The 15,235-nt window shown below is 41.2% G+C and overlaps 1 protein-coding gene across 3 annotated transcripts in view; it reads left to right on the top strand.

Annotated features, from left to right (window-relative positions):
• Window positions 1-510: 510 nt before the first annotated feature.
• The window catches only part of LOC111258977 (uncharacterized), a gene marked incomplete at its 5' end in the record, with an annotated part of 50,212 nt that continues 35,487 nt past the window's right edge, over window positions 511-15,235 (top strand). For 2 of the 3 annotated variants that reach the window (XM_086967675.1, XM_086967673.1), the window contains 1 exon segment: window positions 511-1,154. 3 annotated transcript variants of the gene reach the window in all.

Genomic DNA, 15,235 nt, shown 5'->3' with positions numbered 1-15,235 from the left:
CTAGGCTTGCAAAATTACTTCAATGGATCTCATAATGAGAAGTACTTACTACTTAGTCTGATAAATGCTATAGTGAAGTTTTCCTAGTTTTTTTTTTGGTTTTGAAAATGAATTTGGTAAAAATTATGTATGCACGATACATACAGGGAGGCATCTAACCTGCTTTGTCACTTCATGCATACACATGCTAATCAGTCGTGAATCATTTCGAACTATACTGCACTTTAGTTTAAAAAAAAAAAATATTTCTGTACCAAATGCTCGAAACAGTAATTGAAAAATATCAAGTTTTATTAGCATATAAGCGTGATGATGTTTTCTTACATTATGAAGTAATAATATCAGACCCGAATCGGGGCCGCGTGGGAGGCCGTATTCATGCTTAGCTATCCATCTAGAGATGACGGTAAATGTTGTAAATATTGCAAACTATAACATGCATTTTTGTTAAAGTTACTAAACGTACTTTTTGGCGGCCGCAATTCTGCATTCGAAAAGAAAAAAAAAAAATCAATGCAAGTTAAGAAATACATCCGTCCTTCGACTGTTGTGTGTAATAGTTATTATGCTAACTTATTTTCCGTCGCGGGTCTTTCTTCATTTTACTATTATTGTTATGGTGGTTTTTAGCACTGTTCTTGTATTAATTGTTCAACTTTCCGCCAGGGGCGCTGGATATCATCTATACGATTACAGTCATATAGCACATGTATAGTATTGCGCTGTTGAACCCTTTCCGTCCAATTCGATTAGCCTGTAGGGGGCGCTTGTGGGATGCATTCGTGACAACTGCAAAAAGATTGTTGCAAAGAGAAAGGAACTCAGCCGATACACACACACACTTAGAATATGGCGATCCTTCAGCAGAGTCATTGAAAGCAGTTTTATAATACGTCGTCGTGATGCGCTTCGATGTACGTCTGCGAATATGTATGCGTGTATATGGGTGTGTAACCGTTCCACCCTTAAATAAAACCAAAGGAGATGGACAACAATATCCTTCACGTCGATTGCTCGGGTCTGTAATCATAGGGCCCATATTCGGTTTGATCAATTAGCCTCAAGTCTCGTTATCAGCGATGCGTTCTGCGGGCGTCGAAGACCAAGGCTGGCAATCATGTAGATATAAACTTTGCCGTGTAATGTAACACAACGTAAGTAAGTGTTCAGAATCGCATCTGGTCGCAGTAGGCTAGTTCCTCATGATAATTGTGACGTTTCAATTTCTACATAGATATTTAGGGACGAAGGGACGAGCGTATGAACGAAGCGTGCCATCGATACGGAGAAGTAGTTAGTTTTGTATTGACGCAGACGTGACGCTTTGTCGATATGCGTTTTTCATGGCTTTTTCCGTAATGGCAAAAAACAGATGCCATGGTCATGGCTGGAAACATTAGCCTAAGTAATATACAAAACTTCTTTGAAACGTTTATTGTGTTTCGCAGCGCTAAAGGTCTAAATTTGCTCTAGGTCGTTCGTTAATGTACACAAACCTAGCTGGGTTGCCTCAACTATACATATAATATAACCATTATTTTATATTTCGTGATCGATTTAGGTGAATACGTGAAGAATTCGTAGTTTCTCATTAATATTACTCTTAGTTAATGTGTCATCAGTGAATATTTTGGTTACGGCATTGACGTAAATACATGTGTTACAGTTACCCAATATAATGCAGATGGTTTGAAATCAGTGGATGGCTTTTGGGTCTCGTTTTTTTTTGTTTTTGTTTTTACTGCTGTTAGTCATCAATCCGCTGTAATATCTCATTCTATGATAATTATTCGAGTTCCATTACAAAGGAACAAACCCGACGGGGTAAATGCTCGACGGATTATCATAATGCACTCACCGGGGAGTTCGTTCATTATCGAAACGAATTACAAACACAGATATTGAATGAATACTGTATTTATCGCAAGCGATAAATGTCCTCGACCTCGGAACAAAACAAAACTTGCATCTTGTGAATCTATCTACATTTAACGGAGTTTCGGATATCCCTGCTTGGCTGGATTCCGCCGCCGACGCTTTGTACGTCCGTATCAGTTCATTTTGCTATGCAATATAGGTCTATGCTATTTCTAGTGATTGCCGATACCTTGCTAGGTAGCGGTCGCAGGCTGCAGCACGCTCTCTACACACGTATCGCTTTCTCTTCGTTACCTCTCCCCCACCTTCTTTCTCTCGTTTTCCTTGCCCATGTTGCCAACCACAAGTGGTTAAGACCGCCAATGCGCAAATGTGCTACGTTTGTGCTTTTGTTGTGATCGTGTAGCTTTTGCTGATATAATCACGTTCGAGAAAACCGTTCTATACGCTATTAAAGCCTTATTGAAGCATTTAGATTGGGCTTAAGGCTTAAACAGAACAAAAAATACTAACAGCAATGGCAATTATGCACACGGCGAAAATAGACGTCCATTGCGAACAAATTAATTGAACTTCAGCTCCCGGATAATATCTGCTGCCATCTGTTGCAGTAGCACTACGGGCACTGTACGGACGAGACGCCAAAAAGATGCTGAAGGGAGCCAGTAAAATCTACCAGAAAAGAGGAGTTTTGCTGCCAGTAACCGCCAATGCCTACGCAGTCGTTTGCAGCGAGCTGCAACAAAATTGAAAATTGGTGGAACAGCTCGCGCTAACCATGAGCATAGGAAGAGGAAACGCCTGGGGTAGTCTGAAAGGTGTTGACAGATGCCTTTGCCCCTAGAAATGAACGCTAAGAGGTCATGAAGGGAGTGGCGTAGTGTGAGCGCCAACGGAGAGCAAGCAGCAGCTGGTCGTGTGTATAAAAAAAGCAAAAGTAGTTCAGTCAAGATGAAGAGCAAGTTTTTCAACGAAGCGACTAGATGTGGCAGGAAAAGGTCGGATGCATGCATGCATACATTCAGGTAGGCATAGTTGAGAGCCCGCGAAGAGAAGAAGACACGAATGACACTGGAGTAACGCGGAGACAGGGGTACCAGTGGCAAAACTGTGCACATCTCGTAGCTAAGGTGTACAGCCAGAGCGTGGGATGTAGGTTATTGTGCTTGAAAAACCAAGAGTGATCAACATTCCCGGTAAACGATCGCGAGTAGCGCACGGGTCTCTCATAACGATACCTGTTACCGTAGTTAAACCCGCCAGCTGTGTACCATGAGATAAGGAGGTATAAAACCGAGCAGCAGTGAAATCAGCAACACTAGGCAATAATGGCTGAAACTTTCTCGAAAAAAAGGAGGATGAACAGATTGCAACAGAACGCTCTTGTCAGGCGAACGCAGTGCCACACAAATTTTGTCCCTAATTCGCAAGATGTCGGCACCCGAAAAGACCGAGAGAGAAAACAAAAACACGATCTACCATTGCAAAAGCTCAGGCTTGTTACGCTTTGCAAGTTACCGTTTTTCATGATGCACAATATTTAGAAAGCTTATATGTTTCTAGAGGTCTTTCAGATTAGAAGAATTAAGCGCTTGTGTGTCTGTACCAAATACCAGATAAGTAATAACTGTAACTACGTATCTCATGATCGGTGGGGAGAGTTCGAATGAAAGTAGGTTGCTACGTTGCGGTAGATTTTCGTAGTCTGATCATAAAGTTTTACAAATAAATTTATTGGTCTCTTACATAAATGTACATATTGCTTTTTGCTATAGAACAAGCCTACTAGCGTGCTTCGAACGTACTCATGGCAAGGATTGTTGGAGTACACTATGGCCGTCCATTGCGAGTATTAAAATATCGATATACAAATTGAAGAGCTTCTACGAGTTGTCTGTTGCGAAGTATGAGTATGTTCATTTTTGGACCTTATAGATCCTTGAATTGATGTACAAGGAAAACAGTTGATGCGTTTGAGGGCATAGAAGTATATGCATAGGGTAGTTACTACTAGCCGATTTTGTCTGCTATGTCAGATCCATGAACATTTGCACGTTGATCTGATCCTAAGCATATATATTTCGATAATAAATCTCCGCAATAGAGGATTTTTTCATTCAACTTATTGAAAACAACTGGGCCCATCATTTGCATATTTGCTCATTCTTTCTTACTGCCTCCAACTACTAATTTATACTTAACTCCCATTTAGATCAGTAGTAAATATATCCTTCTTGTCCCACTCTCCTTATTTATGTTGGCCCTTTTTAGATCAGTAAATTATATCAGTCTTAGGCATCCGCCCTAGATATAGAGGCATCCCGCGTCAGGAACTGGGTTTAAGCCAAGTGAAGCACGGACGCTGTTGTCTCACTTCTACGTGATCATTGCTACCGTCGACTTTGAACTGCGCAGCTTGGATCCAACATCTACAGCTGGATCGATCTATCTATTGACTGTGGCTGGTGTGTAGGAGCGGCTACTTCGGGAAGTCACATGGAGACACGGCTGGACGTTACGAAGAACAGCGATATGGGGAAATGGCCGTAAAATGTTTCAACGGCGAGGAGCTAAGAAAGACGAGGCAAGAGAGCGGACAAGCTGAAGCAAGATGCGTATGCTTAGTAGGGTCCACTGTACAGATAGGACCACAGAACTCATTGGTCCTACGCAATTAGAAATATTTCATACTACAACTTGGTAATACAAAGTTTTGGTTCGATTTGTCGCCAGTGGGCAAAAATTGCAAAGCTTCTATGTTTAAGGCAAAAGGTGGAAAGATCGTTTGCTCATTTGCGATGTACCGAAGACATTGGCTCCAACAGAAATAGTAATAGAAGAGACAATTACATAGTTATAGGAGCAAAAGTCTTTGCCTGCCAAAACGCATAGGGTTGCTTAACAGCCATATAAATCAATGTCAGTAGTTGTATAAACTCTATCTGAGTAGGTGAATACTTCAATATGGTTTGTGTAACAACGTACTTCTACCGAAACGAAGGTATCGTATAGTGTACGCCGCACGACAGATCAATGGCTGTTACCACAATCGTGATATATAAATGTGGAAGTTAGTTTTATTAAAACATTTTATAAAAACGAATACAGAAAAAATATTATATCAATTTTTGTAACGTCAAATTAAATTGTGTATCTGCGCATGCGTGCGGGTAGATAGTCGTCTGTGCGCCTAGCTTTATTTCACTTACTCTTTGCTTAATTTCTGCTTTACTTGTTGTACAAGACTAGAATCCCTGCAAAAGCGACGAGACAAGGTAAAATAATGCCCGTTACATGCCCCTTGGAATTGATACACAATTATCAGCTATTCAACTGTTTAGGTACGTGTTTATTAACGGCTTATCCTCGCTGTGAAAAATATCTTACTTTTAAACTACATGGATAATTGACTAGCTACATATGTCCTAGGCAATTACGCGTGCTTATCTTCATCTAAGGAAATATTAGTGCTTCGAAGTAGAAAAGTACCTACTTTTGTTGTTGAAGTTGAAAAGGACCTCAACCGAGGTCGTAGCCACCTACCGACGACTAAGCTAAAACTATGAGTTTCTTACGCACTCTTGTATGCCTCTTCTCAGGGAGCCCCGCTGCTTTTGACTATAGAGTGACAATGCCAGCAACAACACCGCTTTTTTGCTAACCCTCCACTAACTATGGCCAGTTTGCCTGCCACCGCATCCTATTCCCCCTAGCCTTCATTTTAATCAAACCCTAATCCCCATGGGAACAAATTAAAAGCTGTTCCAGGCGGCCGCTCCAATATGCCAGACAACCACTCTTACGAAAGCTGAAAATAAAGCGAAGGTACTCGCTACCACCACGAATATCCAAAGTCTCGCTATCGGTGGCGCCGCCGATCTCCTACTATAACGTGAGCGTAAAGCATATAAGGCTGTAGCGCTTATGCTGCTGCAACTGTTATCGCTATACAAATTACGAAGCACAACAAAACATCCGCCGAGGCTAGACGTAGGCAGGAAAAAGCTGGCCCAACGAATAGGCTTCGACAGGGTTAAAATCACAAAGTTTGTATAGTGGACCATATTTTTAATATCTGCCCTGGCATAACCGTTTCGCCGGCTAAGGACAGATCGGGTCAGTACCTCGCGAGTGCAGACTGCAATAGTGATCGTAGATATTTAAGATCTCAATGAGAAGGGGTGTCACCAATGGGGATTCATAACTTGTATTCTCGGTGCCGACCAAACGTAATCATAAATCGCAGGAAGCACGAAATTTACATGAAAGTAAACCTAGGCTATTTGTAAAAATAATGTTTTTCAAATACGACTATGCTAGAAAATCAGCACGAAGACATTACAGAATGGAACGCTAGATATGGTAGACCTATAAAAGGAAATTACGCAATATGGAACGCCGTGACTGTTCCAGAATAACTTTTAGTTATTAGTAAATTGCGTTAGCAGCCGCATAAGTGTCGATACTAAATTGAAACTCGGAAATGCCTGTGCGTATAATCGCTGTCTAAACGCATAATAAAATGAAGGTATATCATCAAGTCTGGACCTAAAGCTAATATAGCATAAATATTTGAAATCTATATTATAGCGATATTTTTAAATAATGTTATAGATTAGAATCATCAGGTAAGTTCTACAATGATTTCCATTTTTCACGTAATGGCGCTATCGACTTTTCTGATCCATTATGGCGTACTGATCTCTGAAGTCACCAAAAAGACAAGATCATTGGTTGATGTCTCGGTGAAGAAGTCCCGTCGTAGCCCATTCAGCGCAATACAGAAATAAGCAAGCCCACTTTTGAACAGTCTGCCTGAAAATATTATTAGTAAAGATAGCTTACAGCATGTTCAGAAAAACAGGCAGTCCTGTAGTATTCAACAATGCTACTACACTTTACAGCCCGGCTCACTGGTGTCGCAAAACTACCGCAGCGTCATATCGCCAAAACGATCTTTTTACCAGCTATTTTATATGGCTGTTTTTTTCCAAAAGCAAAATCGATGCCTGCCTGTCAACCTGTCACTCTATACACGAATTTCTGTGCGTATTATTCCACCCGTCTCAAACATGATCAGCCAGACACAACGGGAATAACGAACTAGAAAGGAACGTCGATTGTCATGACGATGGCAGTGCATGTTGCTGAGCCCGCCGTCGAAACGTTGATCAACACAGGCCGTTGTACCTGTGTATGTAAATGGACTTTAGCTGTTCCTTTTGCATACAGGATAGGACGCAGAAGCAGCTATAGAATCAAAATCTGGCTTGGGCCTATGCTATGGCCACCCAAATGAGGTAGAAGGTTGTTTGTCGGCAGGAGGTTCAGTGGGTAACTCGAATTTCGCCTGTCAGTTGATTCGGGAATACAACGAGTGCGACTGCTGCTAACCTTCGAATAAACAAGCAACACCGGTTCCCTGGAAGCGTCGCTTGGAAGGACAACAGTTTCCCGCTTCTGGATTTTTTTAATGCAAATGAATGCCAAATAAAAATACCGTCACCATTCTTCGAAAACGGCTTGATCCGGCGTTCTAATGGATATTGTGAATACTTTATGCCAGAGCTAGAGCAGGGCTTAACTGTGTCTCAATGCATTTTTGCGTAACGGGAACATCTGATAATAAGTTTTAGATGAGGATACACAGGGCACGTAGCGATATCAGAAACTGAGCTAATGTTGCAATCAGATAGCCATTAATCGCTCGTAATTTTGATGCTTTACTATGAGTTTATGGGCTTTTTGATTTTGTTTTGCCTTTGAGGAAAGCTTGAGTCCGAACGAATGTAGGCTCAAGCTCAATCATTGTTGTGCAGTACGTTAACCCTTGACTCAACTGACTTATTTGAATCAGAGATTCAATGAACGCACCCGTCCAATTTCTTACTCGTATTTAGCTACGTGACTAAAGAACTAGATTCGAATATTTAGAACGTTAGAACGCCATTTCACTTTGTTTCTTTATCTGTATCCAATACGATACCACACAACACAGGACATCTGCCCCGCCTGTGACGCCTCTCGCAACAAGCAAACTAAGGGGCTAATAAAGCATTAATCTCCGCCCCGTCGTTCGATCCCTCGTGTCACGGAGTCTTGTTCTATTTAATTATGCGGGTCGTAGGGGCGGTATAGACAGCACGGGACGTCCTGGAAAGTGAAAAAAAAAAAAATAGGATTGAACCTTATACTCGAATAATCTATGTGAGCCCAAATTATTTATGAACCATTATTTACACGTCTTCGTATAATACATTTTTATCTCTATCTATTACCTCTTAGGCAAACATTGCCACTAGTAGAGGCTAATTTTATGATATCTGCGTTACACGCCACTTTGCCACCAGCGCCGACCGAGCCTGTTCGAATGTACTTTCCTCTTCCATTAGGTGCCAATACAAAATGCCACTTGCCAGCAAAAAGAAACAACTAATAATACTACCTAAGTATTTTTCTTTCAACCTATTGGATAGGATGTTGTTATATGTTTATTCTATTAAAATTTAGCGCAAGACTATTGCTTTTTTGTTTTCTGTTTTTTTTCTCTATATGAGCTTTTTTTTTTTTCTCTATATGCGGTTTGTAAGAAGACAATGAATACTTTAATAATGTATGAAATTACGAATTGAGCTTACCATTAAATTTGCCTTAATGGTTGATATGTTATCTAAAAGAAGCTAACCATTAAAACTGAATGAAGCTAAGTGGGCAGTATCGCTTCGTACAAACTAGATAAACGTGAAATCTCAAGCAGAGATCTTTGAAGCTTTTCAATAGTCGCCTGCGATAGTGCCCCGCGTTTTATACTTGCGATATCAAAAGATAAGTTTCTCATTTAGGTTTTAATTACCGAAAAAATAAAGCTCAATAGACATATATACCCATATTGTGTGAATGCTCCATTATACGAAAATATTCCCGCGTCACCGATCAAACGTTGTGCCTTGCCACAGGTCTTCCTGACCTCGCGCTTAGACTGCCTGTCGTTCGCAATTTAAGAATAGGAGATAAAGTCAAAGGCATCTAATTAGCTTCTATTTCAATCAGCGTAAACTACGTACACCGTCTAGGATGTCTTTACGCACGTCTCCAGGTGATGTATAGGCAACCTAGATTTTTTCTTATGATGTCTATTGGGCCTCTCATTGAGGAACGCGACTTAATCATTGAAAAATTGACTCAGATAGATCGTCCTGTTCATATCTGATCGGTATTGTAAGATGACCGTTTGCTTCTCTATACCATAACTCCCTTCGTGGCCAACACCGGTAGCGTAGAATAGAAGATGGGATCATCCGGACAAACCCAATACACAGAGTGCAGCAAAAGTATCTTGACAGATATAGTCTGTAAACGATAATATATACACATGTTTGTTTTACCTTAAAAATTCTCAAACTATCAAGCTGTTTTTTGTTCTTATAACCAAAAGTTTATTTTTTTCTTTTTTCATTTCACTTTTTCTATTATAATATATACGTTGGTTGGGATGTTCCACTTCCGTTACGTTGTACCCCAGCGCATCGAACATTCCGTATTTTTTAAATCTTTGACCGCTCCTTGTGGCCGGAGGTTCGTTCAGTTTCATACTATCTTTCTTGCTATATATATGCTCGTCCATCAAATAGGCTCCCGCTGATCGTTAGTAGTAGATGACGATTCACTAGTTCATTTTTAAATGAGTTAGTATACACTGTAGCTGAATATTTCCACTTGTATATGTTAACGAGCCATTGCTTGCTTATGGAAAGACGAGGTGGGACTCTGCGAACTCCCAAAGCACAGTTGCCAGAGGACAGCCTGAATAAAGCAGTACAGGATGAATCTCTGGATAGTGGCAGAAATGATAGTTGGCAAAAGGCCGATAACGAGTGTCGAGGACCAGACCAGGTGCGGCAACCGCTTCACAGTGGCGTGATTGAGATGGCTAGCCGTATCAGATAGATACGTCCAGCTCCAAGGGGAAAGCGATCAGCTGTACTTGACTGGACAGACCTCGTCGCTCACTCGCACTTACCCTATATATTTCAGACTCTTTATCTTACTCGTTTTTTCGCCTTCTTGATACAACGCCAAGTGACCAAATGATGATAGCCTAGAGCTCGGAAACAAGGCATGACGCAATAGCCCGCAATCCTCGCAGCGCCTATCACATATGGCACTGAACATCGTCAGATTGAAACAACAGAAGGAAAGGTTTCTTCTTCGGTGTCCGAACGCGTCTCGATATGGATGCTATGTGTATATGTATATGCCTATTTATGTAGAGAAATTGAGGTGTTCATCAGAGTTAGACGGAACATCGACCTTTAGTATATCTTGTATTTCAGCGCGCAGACTAGCAAATATTATTATTTTTCAAAGGAAATTGCCCCAACCAACTAAAGAGGGTATGTGTTTCTATGAACATTCTCCTAGTTAATTGTGGTACGCCAATGCATCTAGAATGGTCCCGTTTTTCCTATTTTCATGTACTATGCATTTCACACTAGGTAGCTGAAGCTTCTATGCTAAGCTTCTATCTCATGCTGTCTCTTTTTTGTGATCCACGTATAGTGTTCAAGCCGTCAGGCATTACATTGGACGGCTGACTCTCGCCAGCATAAAACGGGGTGTGTCTGCACCCGGATTCAAACACAATGCTTTTCATAATGTTTACCGGGAAAACGCATCATCCCCGAGGATATTAGACGTTGCCTATATGTTTCCTGCGTCTTATCACCTGGAACAAAATATTCCGAACCACAACAATATCACTTGTTCTGTCAGCTTTGGATTTATCGGGATTTTGTCTTTGATCCAATTTCTTATCACTGATTTTTTGTTCCCTCTAATTAGGCCAAGCTGCTTGTGGCCGATACCACCGTTTTAGCACTGCTAAGGCATACTACAGTTTCGGTAATCTGTCTAGAGTTGCTATATATAGCAACCTTTCAGGCGAAAAACATAGGACAAGGGTCTGTTACGTTCATTAGAGTTTCCTATGTCGCCTACCTCATTACTAGCCAACAGCAATACCAATCGCCAATCCTACCGATATCTTTTACGCAAAAGTTACCCCGAATTGCTGATAAGGTAGACGCTACTATCAACAATATCATTTTGTATGTCCGTAATTTTTATCATACCGTTATTAAGTAGCGTTCTTTTCACCGGTAATTAAAACTCTAGGGCAAAGCTGAAGGAACGCTTTTTCGATCTTATTCTCACTTCCCAGCAATAGTATCAGCGGCATTTAGACACTAAAGCCATCGAAATAGACTTTTTTTTTTGATGTTGACGTTATCAGCTAAATCTACATAACCCCATCTTGCCCCACTTTGTCGGTCGTCTTCCCACGCGTTTCACTTCGACCAACTCTGCCGATGCTATAGTAGATGATTCCCCGTCCCGCCCTCGGCCGTTCAAATCATTCCGAGGTGTGATACCATTCCCTTGGCCATATTTCGCTTTGTTTTGAAATCCAAGGCGATTCCCGTCGTTTCATCAGCGATGGATACATCCGAAACAGTCGGGGAAGAAGCAGTTGTAGTTGCGTTACAAGAAAAACAAAAGATGCCGCCACCATTATCGCCAACAGCAAATGCAATAGCACCGATAGTGTGTTTATACACACACCGACCGCGTTAGCAACAGCGATCACATCGAGATATAATATGAGATTCTATCCAGCCTTCCCCCTAGTTCTTTCTACACTATCGGTTTGTATAGGGCAAAGCGTGCTACTGATGCACTGATGTTTGTTCACGGCGGCTTTTCTTCTGTTGAGCCGATATGCGCCGTTTCGACACTCAGATCAGTTATGTGAACCCTGTGTTGACTGCTGCCGAACTGTTTCGTCCGCCCCTTTAGGACCATTTCTACGTTAGCAAAAGTTTAGAGCAATAGAAACGGTCAGACCATCCATAGAGGATCTTCTTTCTACCTCCTACATGTATCGATATCTTCAATACTAGTTGCATAGAGAAACTAAAAAGCGAAGAACACGACAGGATCGGCAACGTTGACAGCATCCGACGGTTTGTGGTTGGCGGAGAGTACTGCTAGGAAGAATACTTCAGTTAATATGTGTTTGCCATGAAGAACAGAAAATTATTCACGTAGACCTAGCATAAGGCAATGCCATCGCAGTACAACAAGCAAGGCAACGGTGATACCGAATTTCCCTCTTCTTCTCGCGCGTTTTATTGTAAGCCCGTATTTTAATATATAAAATGTTTCAAAACGTCTAAATATACAGTGGGAAGGAGTACAACTTCATGTTTTATTCATGTACAGTTAATATCTAAGGGCAGCTACTCAAAATAGCTTCTGTTTTAGTGGCCTGTTGAATCACCAACTTCAACAAGTATTCAAAGTGCTACTGTAGCACTAATTTTATCTTTGAAAGATATCGCAGGTCCATTGGCGTTCGGTCTAGGTAACGGGCCGGGTATTCTTTTGGAACTTTTCGTTCGAGCTATCTGTTTGAAAAATTTTCAATAAGATATGCCCTCACATCGCAATGATAGTGTGCAGGCGCTTTCTCTTGTTGGCACCAAAGTCCTTCCGCATTCGTGATAAAATAGATTTTTCAGTAAATTCAAGTAAGTATCATTATATTGTAGCAAAGGATGATTCGCTTTAATTACAGCGTATACATTTTTTTAAAAATGTTTTATAATTCTTTATTCTCACAGACCGTTTCACTTCGTTCGCATTACTTGCTTTCACCAAATTGTAAAGAATACCAGTAGCAGGGATCTGCGACAGGCGTGTTCTTCGGAAATATGTGTATGAACATGTACACCATGTTGTATATAGACGTGTGCATACATAAAATCGGCAGGGCCGTCCCTAAACAGAAACATCAATGATGGCGGCAGCAGAAAAGCAACTCTAAAAGCATTAGCAAGTCTACCAGTACCGGGTTAGGCAGTGGAAGCCCCTAGTTTCGTGTGGTCATTTTCTGGTAGTTGCCATGGGACAGGGTTCGTAGGTTCAAGTTAGGTTAGCATGGAGCCTTTCAGCATCCCCTGCAGATAGACGAAATATATGTTTGACGAGAACGTGATGAGGCCAAGCCAGCTTATCTTGCGTTCGTCTGAGGTTTGGGCAGAATAATATACTCCACTCCTGGATGGATCGTGGAAACAGAAAACGTCATTTACAAGTTCATGAGTTAAGACTGCACTATATTTATTGCATTTGTCCCTTTTTCTCATAAGTCTTAGTATTTGTAAAAAAAAAATCCTAACTACAGAGGCAGACGGGTCGGAAGGAGGCGTGGCCGCTATTACGCCTGTAACTTGTTCGTTTGATAACTAGTTACTTTGTTTGGAATGAAAGAATCGAATTTGGCTTAGAAATATTTAACTGTTGCATGACGTATGTCTGACTGTTGGCGATTGACGATGCCTTTTCTCCTGAGGACATTTTGTCCTATTCGGTTTGATCATTTGTAACGTCTGTTCTGCACCAGTCTGAAAGTTTTCTAATAAGATTCGCCTGGCTTTGTCACACGCTATTGCTGTTATCTAACCAGCGAACACCGAGTTTCATCAAAATGCCATTTACTTTATTTAGGAAACAACTAGCTCTGATCGATCTCTATAACCGTCAAATGGTAAGAAATTTTACGTAATTACAGATACATATATATGTCTGTCCAGGCAGGACTCCCGGAAAAATCGATTCTGCCCTCTTCGCAAATTTCATTTCAAGTAGGTTTATTTTTGCCTTTGTTTTTTTTTTCGATTAGCCTCCGAGGACGGAACTATTTTGGATACCCCAGCTCGACTCCATTATAAAACGCAAATACTAGAGAGCTCGCAAGCGGCTGGTATAATAGTAATAGTAGTAATAGTGATGAGCAGAAGTAATCGTACTAGAATATGTTGCACATGTTCGGGAAGAAGCAAGTGTTCATCAAGTGTATACATATGAGTACATCATCGGCTTCGTATCATAATCCTCTTAGAAGTTTCGGAGTTTTGCCATCATCTTAATAAAGAGCTGGAAGCTCATGGACGCGTTGCGCACCCTCTCGCGCCAGTCGATCTCATGTGTTACTCCTATATCAATCTGCTGCCCACTTCATACACCTCTTTTTTATATTCTTACATCTTGGGCTACAAAACACCAATTCAATGTTATCACTCCAGATTTAACCCAATAGCGAACATTTTCAACCTGTTACGCATAGGAATTGTATATATGCTTGAATTTCAGAACTGAATTTTGTACCACGAGCTAAGCTTTGTCACGCTTACTTATGGTATTTTTTTTTACTGCAAGCTTATATTTTAAATCGAATGGTCTTCCAAGAGATCAATGATAAGGTTGTAATGTTTTATAGCCTGTGAAGAACTGGAAGGACAGACATATAAGTGAAGCCTACGTCACTCAGCTAAATAGAAAATAAAATGCGGAGCCTGTCATGACAGCACAGACTACTGTTTATCATGGGGTTCGATTCGTTTGACACATATTTAATACGATTCAGTGTTGGGTTCTGCTGAGTTGTTGGATGCCGGTAGTTCCTTGGAATTCTAATTCTTAGAATGGAGTCTCAAGTAGCTTGATGTTACCGACGACTGACGCTAGCAGCCCTCTTTGGGAGTCCCCCCGATCTCAGCTGTGACAAATTACTCAATTCCACCATGGCGTTTCGGTAGACAAGGAGTGAATAACTGGCATAGACACTGCTATAAACCGTGCGTCTATTGTTATATTTTGCACTCTGCTCTTCAGCTAGGTCAAAATGTTTTTGATAGCCGAGTATGTGGTAGCCATCTTTTCCTATTTGCCCGTGATGTAATCCAGTATCACGTTAATCACATGTTATATAATTACGTACCAATTCGTAACAGGCAACTTAATCTTAATCAACTGGCTGCTGAATCATAGCTCTGCCGTGTTTCATCTGCCAGAAATTTAACTCATTGGACAGGCCTGGAAAATGCAAAAAATCGTCTCCAGAGTCTCGTACTTCGCCTTGAGAACCTCGTGCACTCTTCAGACGGCATAGGCGGCTGATTTCGCTTGCTTCACTTACTTGCATATGCTTGCTACATCCGCTTCCCCATGAGACGTCGGATTTGTAAATGATGCCCCTAGCATTTTGATGCTGGTGTGATCTCAGGCTGCGGGTGCTAACAGCATGGCTACGGTACGTGCCAAAATGTCGAAAGTGTTTAACTGATCTAACAGCCTCTCTGCGATCAGTCTTTACAAAACAGCCTATCGCTATAATCCAGTCGCTGGTAATCAATGCTCAGCGGCGGGAAGGGTTCGCCGTTGCAGGCCGCTTTACCTAGTTTCGCTTATCGCTGAGGAACAACCTCCTTTACCTTTGTAGCAGTAACAACAGGAG

Source organism: Varroa jacobsoni, unplaced genomic scaffold (assembly GCF_002532875.2).
Source record: "Varroa jacobsoni isolate VJ856 unplaced genomic scaffold, vjacob_1.0 scaffold_282, whole genome shotgun sequence".
NCBI lineage: Eukaryota > Metazoa > Arthropoda > Arachnida > Mesostigmata > Varroidae > Varroa > Varroa jacobsoni.
This window is presented reverse-complemented; position numbering and strand designations above follow the sequence as displayed.